The sequence below is a fragment of the Ambystoma mexicanum genome, chromosome 7p (genome assembly GCF_040938575.1).
Source record: "Ambystoma mexicanum isolate Mex_15411 chromosome 7p, UKY_AmexF1_1, whole genome shotgun sequence".
Taxonomy (NCBI): Eukaryota; Metazoa; Chordata; class Amphibia; order Caudata; family Ambystomatidae; genus Ambystoma; species Ambystoma mexicanum.
Window position 1 is genome coordinate 817,118,968 of NC_090939.1, and position 13,169 is coordinate 817,132,136.

Genomic DNA, 13,169 nt, shown 5'->3' on the forward strand with positions numbered 1-13,169 from the left:
CCTGTTTTATTGGGGCATGTACGAAATATTCAGAAAACACATAGAAGCGTACTTGAATGTTAGAGGAAAGCTCACAGAATATGCCATTACTGACATCAAACAAACCGGGCACAAGCACAGCATGCAGACAACACATGATCATATACGGAAAAAGAAGCAGCACATTTGAAATGTGAATGGAAAACACACACCATGCCATTAAAGCCAGTTTAAGAATGCACAAATAACACATACATGTGGAAAAACATACAAAAGAAACATGCATTCCCATACACATCCACCAACCAGTCTTACCGGGCGGATGAAACGCGCCTCCCCGCACGCATCACGTGGAAAATCCTGCTCGGTAAACATATCATACACAGTCACGGCCTCTTGATACAGGCACATGCTGGTTTTATGAAGAAAAGACCAAGGACCTTAATTATAAAAAGGGGGATTTTGCTGTTAATGGTGTTAATAGTATGTATAATAATTATAGGGCCGAACTTACAAACATGTTTTAACATTGGAAAGTCCTACTGCATTTTTATGTAAATCAGGCCCAAGGTCTGCCATATTGGGAATCCCCATGTTAAGGTTTATACAAACAGTCCTTATCCGCTATTTCCCAAATAAAGGTTAATCCAACTACACATCAAAGCTTAACTCATACTACACCACGAGGGCAGAACAGTGACCTATAGTTTAAAGTAGCTTACACGAACACCATAGTTGAAGGGAGCCTTGTGAAGTAGTGTGGCGTAGTGTGGTTCAAGCCCTCGGAATTGCTGCTAGACTATGCTATAGCATGATATATTATGGAGCTGTTCAAGTATTTGTAGGTGCTGCACCTAATATCAGGTTGCTGCTCATTGTGATGGACCATCAGGAGTGCTGATCACATTAGAAAGGTTCCAGATCGGGGTGCTACTGAAATCTGCCTGGCACGGTCACTCCTCTGGGGTTGCTGCACAGGACTCTGGGGTTGCTGCACAGTAACGCTGGGGTTGCTGCACAGTAGCGCTGGGGTTGCTGCACAGTAGCGTTGGGGTTTCTCAACACGTTACTGTTACCACAATACGTCAAATGTATGCTCGCTGTACAAGTTGTGCTCAATGTGCAAAGCGGAGCTGAAATACACCCCCAACAATGAAAGTACCTCAAATCCTGGCCTGGATCTGATCTGTGGTCCAACCTCGTGTTCTACAAAGCCAAACTCCTCAAGCCTAAATTATGTCATGTTCTTTTGGCAAAAGCTGAAACATGTTCCACTGCTGTTCGACTTGCCTAAATAAATGCAAAGAAAAGCCATTTCATGAGTCATACACCTGCAGCGTGACAGATACACAGCACAATGTATGTTCCAACACCATAACTCCGAGAATGCAATCTGCAAGTATTCAAAAACTGGCAAGTATTGAAGTCTCAGAAATTTGGTGAAAGGCCGGCAAAAGTGGCTGTCTAGATTATTAAAACACACGTTTTCACACAAGCCAAGCGACTTCCAGTTTCACAATCTAAATCATTCAAAATAAATATGTGAAACAGTTACATTTAATGGTTCTCAATTGCCTGTTTTATTTCATGGGGACAGGACACAGAGGACTATGAGGGGTGCCACGAGAACTGAAGAGAAGACGGTTTGCCTCAATTTCAACATCTGTATGTATGTTACCAATGACATTAAAGTGACGTTCCATCTATGGAAGAATTTACTGCTAAAGGGTACAGGCTCCCAACAACTCAGAACACACTGCCACGGTCCAGCAGCATCAGCCACTACCGTCATCTAGTCTACAAGCGCAACATTTCTTTTTCGGCACAGAACAATACGAACTCTCCCCCTCCTCCGCCTCCCCCCATTGGGGTGCTGGTCTTATAAATGCACAGGCATAGAAGGCACCTGTTTTAGAGAGCACGACTATCACCGGGCCAGACCTGTGCTCTCCGATCGCATCATGGGCCTGATTCAGGGAATTTGCATGGTTCAAAGTGACTCTGCTTTTTCTGAAAAGTGACTTCACACTGCCGACACAAACCTTGATTCATTGAACTGTGCAAAGTCCGTTTTTTTGCAGCGCAAAGTCAGTGCAAAGTCATTTTTTCAATACAAAATTAACTTTGCACTGAAAAAATACAGTTTTGCACAGTGCCATGAATCAGGATTTGTGTCGGTAGTGTAAAGTCACTTGTCAGCAGTGCAAAGTCACTTTGAACCGTGCACTAAAGTCCATGAATGGGTCCTTGTATATCTATCCGGTAGGGATTTGCTCTACTGGCTAGATCCAAGGAGCAGGGCGACTAAAGGAGATTCGCCACTGTGCAAAAACCCAGCTGCAGCGTCCCGTTTGCATCAAGAGAGTAGCAGCAATTGCAGAAATATGGAAAGGTAAGCCAGTCCAAACTGTGCACCTAGGCAAGTGCATTCAGCAAATTTCTGCAGTGGATTTAAGGGGCCATTTTAAGGAATTGTGGGGTTCAGAGCACAGTCCAATTTGGGACCCCACCCAAACCAAAGAAATTACGGCATCCATGAACCTGTGGTTGCACCTTGACCCCCTTTGTTGCAATCACAACCCACAGTTTGATATACTGCCCGGGCAGGGATCCAAATAAGTTTGCAAACTCTCTTCAAGTCCCTTTAGCTCCTTCATCAGTGCTAGAGTCAGAATAACAAACAAGGGGCATTTCAAGGACAACATTAGCAGTCCACGATTTGTTCTAGCACTGGCACGGGATAGATTTTAACAATAGCAGCCAGCATGAAGTTATACGGCTTGCAGTATAGACACAGGACATAGATCAGTAGCTGTATGAACAGGGTAGACAGACCCTAGCATGGACACAGAACTCTGGTTAGACATCACAAAGGAGGTAGATAGGTTTTGAGTTTACAAGCCACAAGGAAGGTGCATGTCCTTATCATGGATGCAGGACACAGGTTGAGAGCTGTTGGAAAGGTATGCATGATCTAGTGCAAATACAGGACATGGATTAGAAGCTATGAGAAAGTTACACATAGAACTATTCTACATGCCGGACATAGATTAGCAGCCTCACAAAATGTACAAGTGCTTACGCAAGGATCCAGAAAAAAAAAAAAAAAACAGAAGCAAGAAGAAAAGGGACACATAGCATAGCAATGGGGATATGGACTAGGAGTTACCAGAAAGGTGAACATATCCAACTGAGATTTGAACACAGATAAGATTTTCAAGTGATGTTGCAATGAGTGAGCCAGGAAACAAATGGCTTTATGGTGTGCAATATAGCAATGGTCAATATAATTCTATATGAAACAACACCACTATATCCAGTCAAACCATGAGTGTGATTCTTTTGAAGGGTCTACCCAGCATCACTATTAAGGGCTCGCAATTTTGAAGGATTTAGGGATCAGCAATGTTTAATAGGTTAGGCATTATGGGCAATAAGTGGCCGATGATCACACACTTTGGTTAAGTGGCACAGAGACCAGTCTGCAGTTTCACGACTTCACCACATGGTTTCCCTCCCAGATCATGTCTGTGGGGTGCATTTAAAGGGCCCAAACAGAAGTTCCTTTGACTTGAACAGCAGCATTTAAACACTGCAACCAAAAACGGCCATGCTTTGCTTTCCCTTTCACTTGAACAGCAGCCCTTTAAACACTACAACCAACAGCCTAGGTTTTTCTTTTGTGCTTATGTAAAGTTAAAGAACCATGTGGAAAGGGGCCTACTCATCAACCTCTCTGGACAAGCAGCAATGTGAGTTCATCCAATGAGAAATCAAAGAATCCTGTGACCTGCAAGACAGGTCTCCCCACTGCTCTGAGAGCTAATCTACTTTACTCCAGATTCAGATGCAATGTGAAAAGTTGGCTTTGGAGCAATGACATCTAACTACTTTGACTCTCCCAACACCTGACTACAAACTATCTCATTGCCCTCAAGATGTGAGGGACACACATCTTGTACCTCTTGTATATTTATATTGTATATATGTTAATAACACATAATGCATCTTCTGTATGTATCCCCGGTATGTATGTAACCTAAGCTTAAGTATTCTTGTGATTGCTGCGCCCAGCTACCCCTGGGTTTGGAGCGCATTATCAAATAATAAACTAAACAGGATTTTAAACATTAAAAGCAAAAACGACATTCACATGTGTGAAAATAAAAAAACAGCTTTAAAAAGCCACAGTGGAAAAGGATAGCACTGCCCACACAGGAAATGTCAGGGAAATATGATGTGGAGGTGACCAAAGCAAATGTATATTATGTTTCAACCCACAAAACTCCAGTCACCTTTGAAGAGACACTTACTGCAGGAAAAAAACTGTTCTGGCTGAAGACAGGAACTTCATAATAACAAAGCCCCACTTACCGCTGGATATCACACACATCATCTAACAATCCTGCAATAAAATGTGATGCTGCTGAGTGTGTCATAATTCACTGTTCTGCAGACATGAAAGCAGGAGCCCAGAGATTTCAAAGAAGGCAAAATGTGGCTGAAGCACGACCAGGAGGTCTGAGCCCATCCTGCACCCACTTTAAAGAGCAAACTGCCAATTTCAAAGGGACTCCTAAAAATCTCTGTTCGCCGGCTGAGCCCAGAGGAAGACAGATGGCCATGGAGGATGAAGCGGCGCTCCCACAGGTTGAAAAGGCACTCCCAATTGACATTAAAAGACGGATTTCATTTTTGGCAGCAAATGGATTGAGGATTTTGTTTTAAGCCATTCTTTCATGTAATTTCCAGGAGGTTTTGGGGATATAAATTGCATTTACCTGGGACATTGGGGACTCAAATGGCCAGTTAGACTAGGTTTCTGGCTGATCTGAACATGTGACAACTATGAGATTTGATGAAACGGTGGAAATGGAAATTAGAGACATTCTTTATCATTTGCAGATTTAGAACTGTTGTACATTTTATGAAAAGGACAAAAATGTGCCACATGGCCAGGCTATGGATTTGCCAATCAGCTTACCTAATTCCCCATGAGAAGCTAAAACTGCATATCTGTTTCATATGGCAGTGGCGAGTATAATTATGATGTTAAGTTACATACTTACCAAAAAATGGTAATAAATGCAAACAGGCAGATGGTGCTCTCCTCCCCTGAACCAATCCAGATGGGGCAGAGAGAGGATGGTAACTGTCCTATCTGAGCGGCAGGGATAATTACAGGGTACTCCTCATAGATTGTAAAATTAGTGATGTCATTTATGCTATATAAGGGGGACTGTACTAGGACTCAAGACACAAAAAACCAGGAGACAGGAGAAGGAGGACAGAGAGAAGGCTGCTGAACCTTACCATCTTTGAGAGTGCAGTGACCAGACCCTTTCCCTCTCTGTCCAGAGTGTCCTGAGATCCCGCTGGCTTTCCTGAATCCTAAACCAAGGCTTGCTTTGTAAGAAGCATACAACGGCAGCCCTCAATTGTATAAACTCTTCATTTTTGTAGTAGTATATTTAATCCAACAACTTCAAAAAAGGGAGCAGGCGCTCCTCTCCAAAAAGAACATGGCATGATAACCTGTTCTGAGATGAGAGTTTGCAGCACACGCTTTTTGCTCACTGTACCTTTCACAGATGGGAAATATCCATTTGCACATCAGTCTTTGTCCCGCCCACATGGGCAGTCCAGCACCGAAATGTGTCATGATCTCTGCTTCCAAAAGATCATGACTTGCCCGACTCCCTTGGAAGCAGACCCATAACCCCGGTTCCGAGTGCCAGCCAGTCCCAATTGGGACCTTTTGGACCCTGTCCTGGCGCCAGTGGCACCAGGCTCATAAAGATGCCCATTCCCAGCGCTGGAAGCACCGGGCTCATAATGCTTGGGTGGACTTACCTGCAGCAGACCATGCTGCTTACTTACCTGCCAGTTGAACCCCTGATCCTCTTCTGTTTGGGACTACTTTTCCTGTTGGGTGGGGCAGGAGCCACTCCCTAGGTTCAGAACACTGGAACTCTTCTGGAAAGCAGGAACTCTTTTCTTACCTAGGCGTGGCTGTGGAAGGAGACACCTGAGCACTACAGGAGGCTATTTAAACCACACCGGATGGATGAATCTTGCTTTGCGTTATTCTGCATTCTCTGCAGCAGAACGCTCATCGTGTCTTCTGCTTCTGATCCTGGGCCTAAGGAAACAAAGGCTTACCATCCTGGAATCCAGTCTTCAGCAGCACCTGTAAAGACAAAGAAAGAACAGGTTAGCACTAGGGTCTTCAGTGGCAGCGCATCTCTTACCTGGTCCATCGGCTGTCACCAACGCCTCGCGCTGCATTCCGGCATCTGAAAGACAAAGGCTTACCTACTCTTCGCATGTTCCGGAGGTCTTCGCACTGCATTCCGGCATCTGAAAGACAAAAGCTTACCAGCTCTTCGCACGCTCCGGAGGCCTTCGGCGCTGCATCCCGCATCTGAAAGACCAAAGAAGGTGCGTTTAAAGACATTGGGCAACTTTATTACTCACATGCCATTACTCCTTCCCATGCCGAATCCAGTGGGTATTCCAGCACCCTTCAGCTTCTCTAAAGCTCCGAACTTGTACCTGCAAGATAAAAGGGACAGTTAGTGCGCATCGTGAAGCAGGCTACAAGCGCTTACCTACGTGCTTCCAGGCGCTTCTATTCCTCACGCGGGTTCGATCCTCAACTCTCATCAGCCCGCCATCCGCCATCGCCGGAACTCTGCAAAACAAGAGATATCATTACAAAAGACTTTTAAGACATTTGAAGCGCCCAGAACTTACCGTTCGTGCAGTTAACGACGGACAGCAGTCCTCTGAGGTCAAGAGGCCTGCACCCTTATCCAGTGAAGGAACTGGTTATGGCACCCTGCCCCGAGGCAGATGGAGAGCTCGGCGTTCACTTACCTAAGGTGAGGGCGTTAACCTTTGGGGTTCTACAGGAGAAGAGAAAGGGAAGAGGAGAGAGGCACCCAATAACCCCAGTTCATTAATCCCATATTTTCTATCTGCAGACATCTTACTCTTCGAGTCAGACATACAGTGCACAGAGGTCCAGCCCAAAGAGCCAACCGTGTGTTACACATCACCTTTGAAGATACGGCATTCACCCAGTCAAGACCGGCGCCTCTGCGGGAATCAGGTGAGCGTTACAGAATGCTATGGTAATTCCTCTCTGAACAAGAGTACCAACAGCAACCCCATACACATGTTTCAGCCTTGTTGGGCATCATCAGTGAGGTGAAGCTGAGCCTCTCTAAGCACAGTGAGCAGGGAGTCCATGTCTGGTTGCGCCATGTGAACTGTACAGTGAGCAAAAAGCAGATGGCTGCAAACTCTCAATGTGGTTAACAACCACTGAACAGGTTATCAGTTATCATGCCTTGTTCTTCCGAGAGAGGGCCGCCTGCTACCTTTGTTTAATTCTTTGAAGGAACTTGGGGTTGGTCACCCTAGGTTACCTGGGGGCAACCAGGCATGGACTCCCTGCTCACTGTGCTTAGAGAGGCTCAGCTTCACCTCACTGATGATGCCCAGCAAGGCTGAAACATGTGTATGGGGTTGCTTTTGGTACTCTTGTTGAGAGAGGAATTGCCATAGCATTTCGGTGCTGGACTGCCCATGTGGGCGGGATAAAGACTGATATGCAAATGGATATTTCCCATCTGTGAAAGGTACAGTGAGCAAAAAGCAGATGGCTGCAAACTCTCAATGTGGTTAACAACCACTGAACAGGTTATCATGCCTTGTTCTTCCGAGAGAGGGGCGCTTGCTACCTTTGTTGTATATTTAATCCAATACCCCATTGAAATGCCCAAATTGCCAGTGAAATCCAGTCATCTCCCCATAGAAGAATCTCTTGTTTGCTGTTAGCATAGCTTGTGTATGTTAGCATAATCTCCTTTGAAAAACCTCAGTTGTCTGTAAATCCTTAGTATTTTTCTTAGGTAAAACCAATTAATTCCCCATTGAAATTCACAGTTCAAGATTGTTGCAATTTGAAATAAACCATCTTGTTCCTGGTGTTTTTATTTAATTGTTATAGTAAGTAATGGGTTGCCTCAAAAGAATTATTCTCCTTGTAAGTAAGAAAACGAATTTGTCAGTGTATTATGTGCATTACCAAAGCAATTCCTGTTTACATCTGTCCTATTAAACCCAAACAGTTGTTCCCATTGTGAGCAATCCCTTTTGCCCAGAAGTCTACCCATTATGTGCCTCTGTTCTTGTCCTTGAAAACCGATTTTCCTATTGTAAGCTAAACCTCTTCCCTGAGCTGCCTGCCATTGTATGCCCCAGTATAAAAGAATTTCCATTTGCCACCGTATTTTCCCTTTGGCATTTGTTTTTTCTCAAAACCAATTTTCCAACTTCATTTCTATTTTGCCCTGGTGTGCTGATTAGTATTATCTAACTTTCCCTATCTTCTAAGTGTAAGCAATACGAATTTCCTTCTATTCTGCCCCGTAGCAGTTGTGAGAAATAACCAAAAACCCATTCTTCTATTTTGCTCCAAAAAGGTGTTTTCCCTTTCTTTGCTGGCTTCTCATCTGGTGGTGGTGGGCTTTACCCCAAATCCGATTTTCTCTCTATTCCTACTCCTTGCCACTTGCTTCATTCAAAGGAATCAAGTTTAGCTGATGTTTGGGGGTGAGTGTTGCAGTGGTGAGTGCTAAACGGCTGGTGCCATCACTTTGTAAAATTAGTTTTTTCTGTTTTGCCATTAAAGACCTGAGTGAACTGTAATAGGATATCTTAACCTGGTTGTTCTGTAGAGATCATTGCATTTTGTGCTGTCACAACATTGGTAGCTGCTGTATTTTGAATATTTTCCTTTTTCATTAAATAATAAATATCGTATTGATACACACCAGCCTGGTTGCTAGTCCATTGTGACACAGGGTGATTGTGGAGGTTGGGTGTGAGACGGGTTGGAGGCCTACTCAAAAGAAACGGTAGTAGAATAAAAATAAAAAGAGCTTTATTGTGCGCCACATCCATTGAAGGGGAAGGAGTTCCCTAGTTGGCCTGTGCCGTGTAATAAACCGTGACATGTCATACAGCAAGAATATTTTTGAATGTCTGAGAGACTGTATGGCCCTGCAGAGTTTGATTTTTGTATAGTAATGTAATGTGTGCTTTGTTTCTAATGTTTCAGCGTAGCTGTTAAACTTAGTCACCAGACTCGTAGAGTACACAATTGACAGGATAAAAATATTTAAAGAATAAATCCTTAAAGAATCATGTTTTGCAAAAGGAGAATGAGCGTAGTTTTAATCTCTCACAAATGGAAGTCTACAAGCACCAGCATACTAATTTATGCAAGCCTAAACACATCTGCTCTGGATTGTATTACTGCATTTCAATTGTTTAAAAACACCTGCTGCTTTTTAATCGTTTAAAAACACCCAACAAAAGAAACTGCATGATAAAGTAATGTAAAGTTTTGTTTTATTATTGTGATTTTGATTTAAATTAAACCTTACACAAGTGTAGAAAATGTAAAGAATACAATGTTCAATATAAAACATACATTAAAAACACATTCAATTCACAAATGAAACATGCAAAATACAAATAGTATCACTGAAGGAGAATAAAATAAAAAATATTGTTAATGAATACAGAAAGAAAAATATGAACCCCCTAAGCGATCTTGGTCAGGTAAGAATTGACATAGTGAGAGCATCAGAGAAACATTCCCCCCCCACATAAGCCTAGACCAGAATAATGCTTTTGAGACTAGTGATTTCATGTTTACCCTATGTTTAAAGTAGTGTCTCTCTCTTGGATGCTATAGCCGGGACATCAATTACCCAATGTTTCAGGGTTTGCATAGAATCTGAGCCAAGGCAAACCCGACAACCTGCCTTTGTTACATATGAGGCAGAATGCCCTCCCCAGTGGATGATCAAGCTCCTTAGTGTGAAGCCGATTAAGCTTGAAGCACATATGGAGGGAGCACATTTTCAGACAGGGGAAACATGACAAATACATGGGAAAATACTCCTTTTCTCAGAAATTTAACATATTCCATATATGTGCGATATTAATTAATAGAATTGAAGGTACAAATCCAATCATACCTAAAAAAATTTAGTTGTGTTCCTCCTGGGCAATTGAGTAATTCTTCCTTTTTCGACCCCATTGAATCAAGCAAGTCTGTCATCGTTCCCACGTAATGGTTAATGGAAGAGATGTGCTTTTCCTTCATAAGAGTATTTAGGTCAACACAAAGTGATTTTTGTAAAGGTTTGAGAAATTTTAAACAGCTGAGCAGTTGTCCCCATTGGTATCTAGCTTTAAGTGGGGTAGGAGCCAACTCATGTCAGATTACCGAATTCGAAATGGCCATTGTAAGAGATGGCATCTCTTTCTAATGTTGGCCCTCAACTTATTCAAAAAGTCCCCCAAATCCGGAAGCTAGAAATCCAAAACATACAAAAGCACAGGTTCAATTTTTATTAAATAGTATTGCAGGGCAGGCAAATCGAGAAGCGCACACTTTTTGAAATAAATGTTTCATATGTGGAATTAAGGGAGTGATCTTGTCCTTCAGTGAGTGTTGCCACATATTAAAAGAAGATGAATTAGTAAGGTTGTAACCTAAATATCTGACCGACTGAACTGGTTCAGTTGGTTCTCCTCCCAAAGTCCACATCATTGTTTTGGTCTGTTTTTGTTTAGAAAAAACAATGATCTTTGACCCGCTGGCCTTAAGATTGCGTTTAACAGCAAATTGCATAAAGATGTGCAATTTGCGTTGAAGGCTGATTAGGGTACGGTGAAAAAGAATAATCTGCCAATGCGAGCCAATGAAGTCCAAGAGCACCCAGCCTGGCAGGATCAATGTCACTCCTACACCATGACCTCTCGATGTCACTCAGATATAGATTAAAGAGAGTGGGGCCAGAGTGCACCCTTGTTTGACTCCCACTAGTTGGAATAGGTCTAGAGAGGGCTCCATCGGTGGTTAGAAAATTGTCATCGCCAAGTTTTTATGCAGTATGGAAATTAGTTGAACCATATTCAGAGGAACTCCAAACTTGATCAATTTGGCCCAAAGAAGTTCAATGAATACACAGTCGAAGGCTGCAGACATGTCCAAAGATGCCATATAGACAGGCCACGTGCCATGGTTTTTCACATTATGTAAAAGATGAGCCATAACAGTAGCATTAAGGGTGGTACCCATACTTTGCCTAAAGCCTACTTGATACCTAGACAAGATAGGTGACCAAACTAGAACCAAGTTAAGGTCTCCAAGAAGTAGAATGGAAAAGACTTCACTGCTAGAATCAGTGGAAGATCAATGGATTGAGACCATGACTGGGGAATTGTGAGAGTTGAATATATGTGTTCAAATAGTACCTTAAGCTAAGGGATCCAGAGTTGGGAGGCCTCTTTGATAACGCAAGGTGGAATCCCATCAGGGCCAGCAGCTCTAGATTGTTTCAAGCTTTTATTTGCCCACACAATGTCCTCAGTATCCCAAGGGCACTGACCAAATATGGACCAACCCAAGATGGGATTATAAAGATCAATCTTGGGTCCCTGTTGGGAAAACGTGGCCGTACAAAAGTCAACCCACATATCCTCAGCAATTGGACATTCATTCTCAAAGGCCCTTCCTCCTATAGTATTATTAATGATGCCCCAGAACTGTCTGGCGTTTGTATGAGTGATATGATATAACAGTCTGATTATCCTTAGTGTGAAGTTCAATTTTGAGTGATTTGACCAAGTTCTATGCTGTTAACAGAGTATTTTTTTGGCCTTTAGACAATCAGTCTCCCTTAAACCATTTCAGGCCATCTGAGGCCAGATGTTTCAAAGAACATCTAAGTGCCCGTTTTGACTTACCGATCAAAGAATCGAAGTGATGTGTACAATTTTTCTTAGAGTAGACTTTTTGATTATCAATTATACGTTGCATGCAAGTGCCAACAAGCCTGGAGAAATCCTAAAACAAGTCTGCATTTGTAGTGGAAGAGGCCTTACCCCAGCCCATCACATCAGTCCCTTCAAACATAGAACATATGAACTCATGACAGAGCTCATTATCCCATCCGAGTCTCCTACCTCCTCCCTCCAAAGGGAGAAAGACTGCAGGTAGGAAGGAATCATGTGCACTATGAGGTAGATCAACCGAAAAGACCAAAGCCAGATGGTATCCTACACTAAAGTCAACTAATTTACATGAACCAGAGGATAGTTTAACCCTGTTGGACATATATATGAAATCAATCTGACAGTGCTGTGAACCCCTATGCCATGTATAGCCCAGGAAGCCCATCTAAAAGGTAGATAGTGCAGCAGAAATAGTTACTAACTAGTTATAAATGAGTCCCAGTCACTACCTCTCGAACAGCTGTTCTGTGAGGAGCCAAAGACTGCATTGGTCGAATTGAGTGCACTACCCTCATAGCAGATGGAGTTGAAATCACCACCCACTATAATCGAGTGAGTGAGCCCCTCAACAAACCAACCTTCACACAATTGGGATAATGTTGAATGTAAAGATTTCATGGACTGTCTAGCAGGGTTCCAATAGATGTTAACCAGAAGTAGCTTAATGTTGGAACATCTAGTTGAAATAGCAACTGCCAAGAGGGAATAATCTGAATAGATCAATTCTGATCCGAGTTGAAGAGAATTATCGATTTCAATGATTAAACCCCCACTAGGCCTGCCCCGTTCTGCCCCAACTACCAAGCTAGAGTAGGTTATGGAATCCCAGCAGATCACAGTGACTGGTCAACATGGTCTCCTGTAACATAAGAATATTACAATCCCTCAAACTAGCAGAGGTACACAAGCAACAATAAAGGTTCGCCGAGCCACACACATTCCATGATAAGGCCTTAATCAGGCGAGGGTTAGGGTTGAGTTCATGCTTTTCGGAGCCCCATCAGTGATTTGAGTGCCACCTCAACCAAGACCAGTCTTGTTGATTGACATTAGTAAAGTAATGGATATTATAGAGCACACTTTCATCCCATGAGGGAGCCTCATGGCACTGACATGTGAAGAACAACATTTGAAATTGTAGAAAAAAGAAAAACATATTTTGTCCCCAATAAGCAGACCGGACAATAAGCTTGCCAGAGGCTTGTGATATTTGGTTGTCTCTCGCCACTTTACGAGCACTTCCACTCAATCAACGTGAAAAGAAAGAGCAGGCAATGTGCTCAACAATGCTTTGGTTCCATGGTATT

At 42.9% G+C, this 13,169-nt stretch overlaps 1 protein-coding gene across 14 annotated transcripts in view; it reads right to left on the reverse strand.

Annotated features, from left to right (window-relative positions):
- The window catches only part of ADGRG2 (adhesion G protein-coupled receptor G2), an 835,692-nt gene that overhangs the window by 720,677 nt on the left and 101,846 nt on the right, over positions 1–13,169 (reverse strand). The window contains exon 2 of one of the 14 annotated variants that reach the window (XM_069636970.1): positions 1,142–1,269. The exons of the other annotated variants lie outside the window; for them this stretch is intronic. The gene's annotated coding sequence lies outside the window, so the exon portion shown is untranslated. The remainder of the gene's footprint in view (positions 1–1,141; positions 1,270–13,169) is intronic. 14 annotated transcript variants of the gene reach the window in all.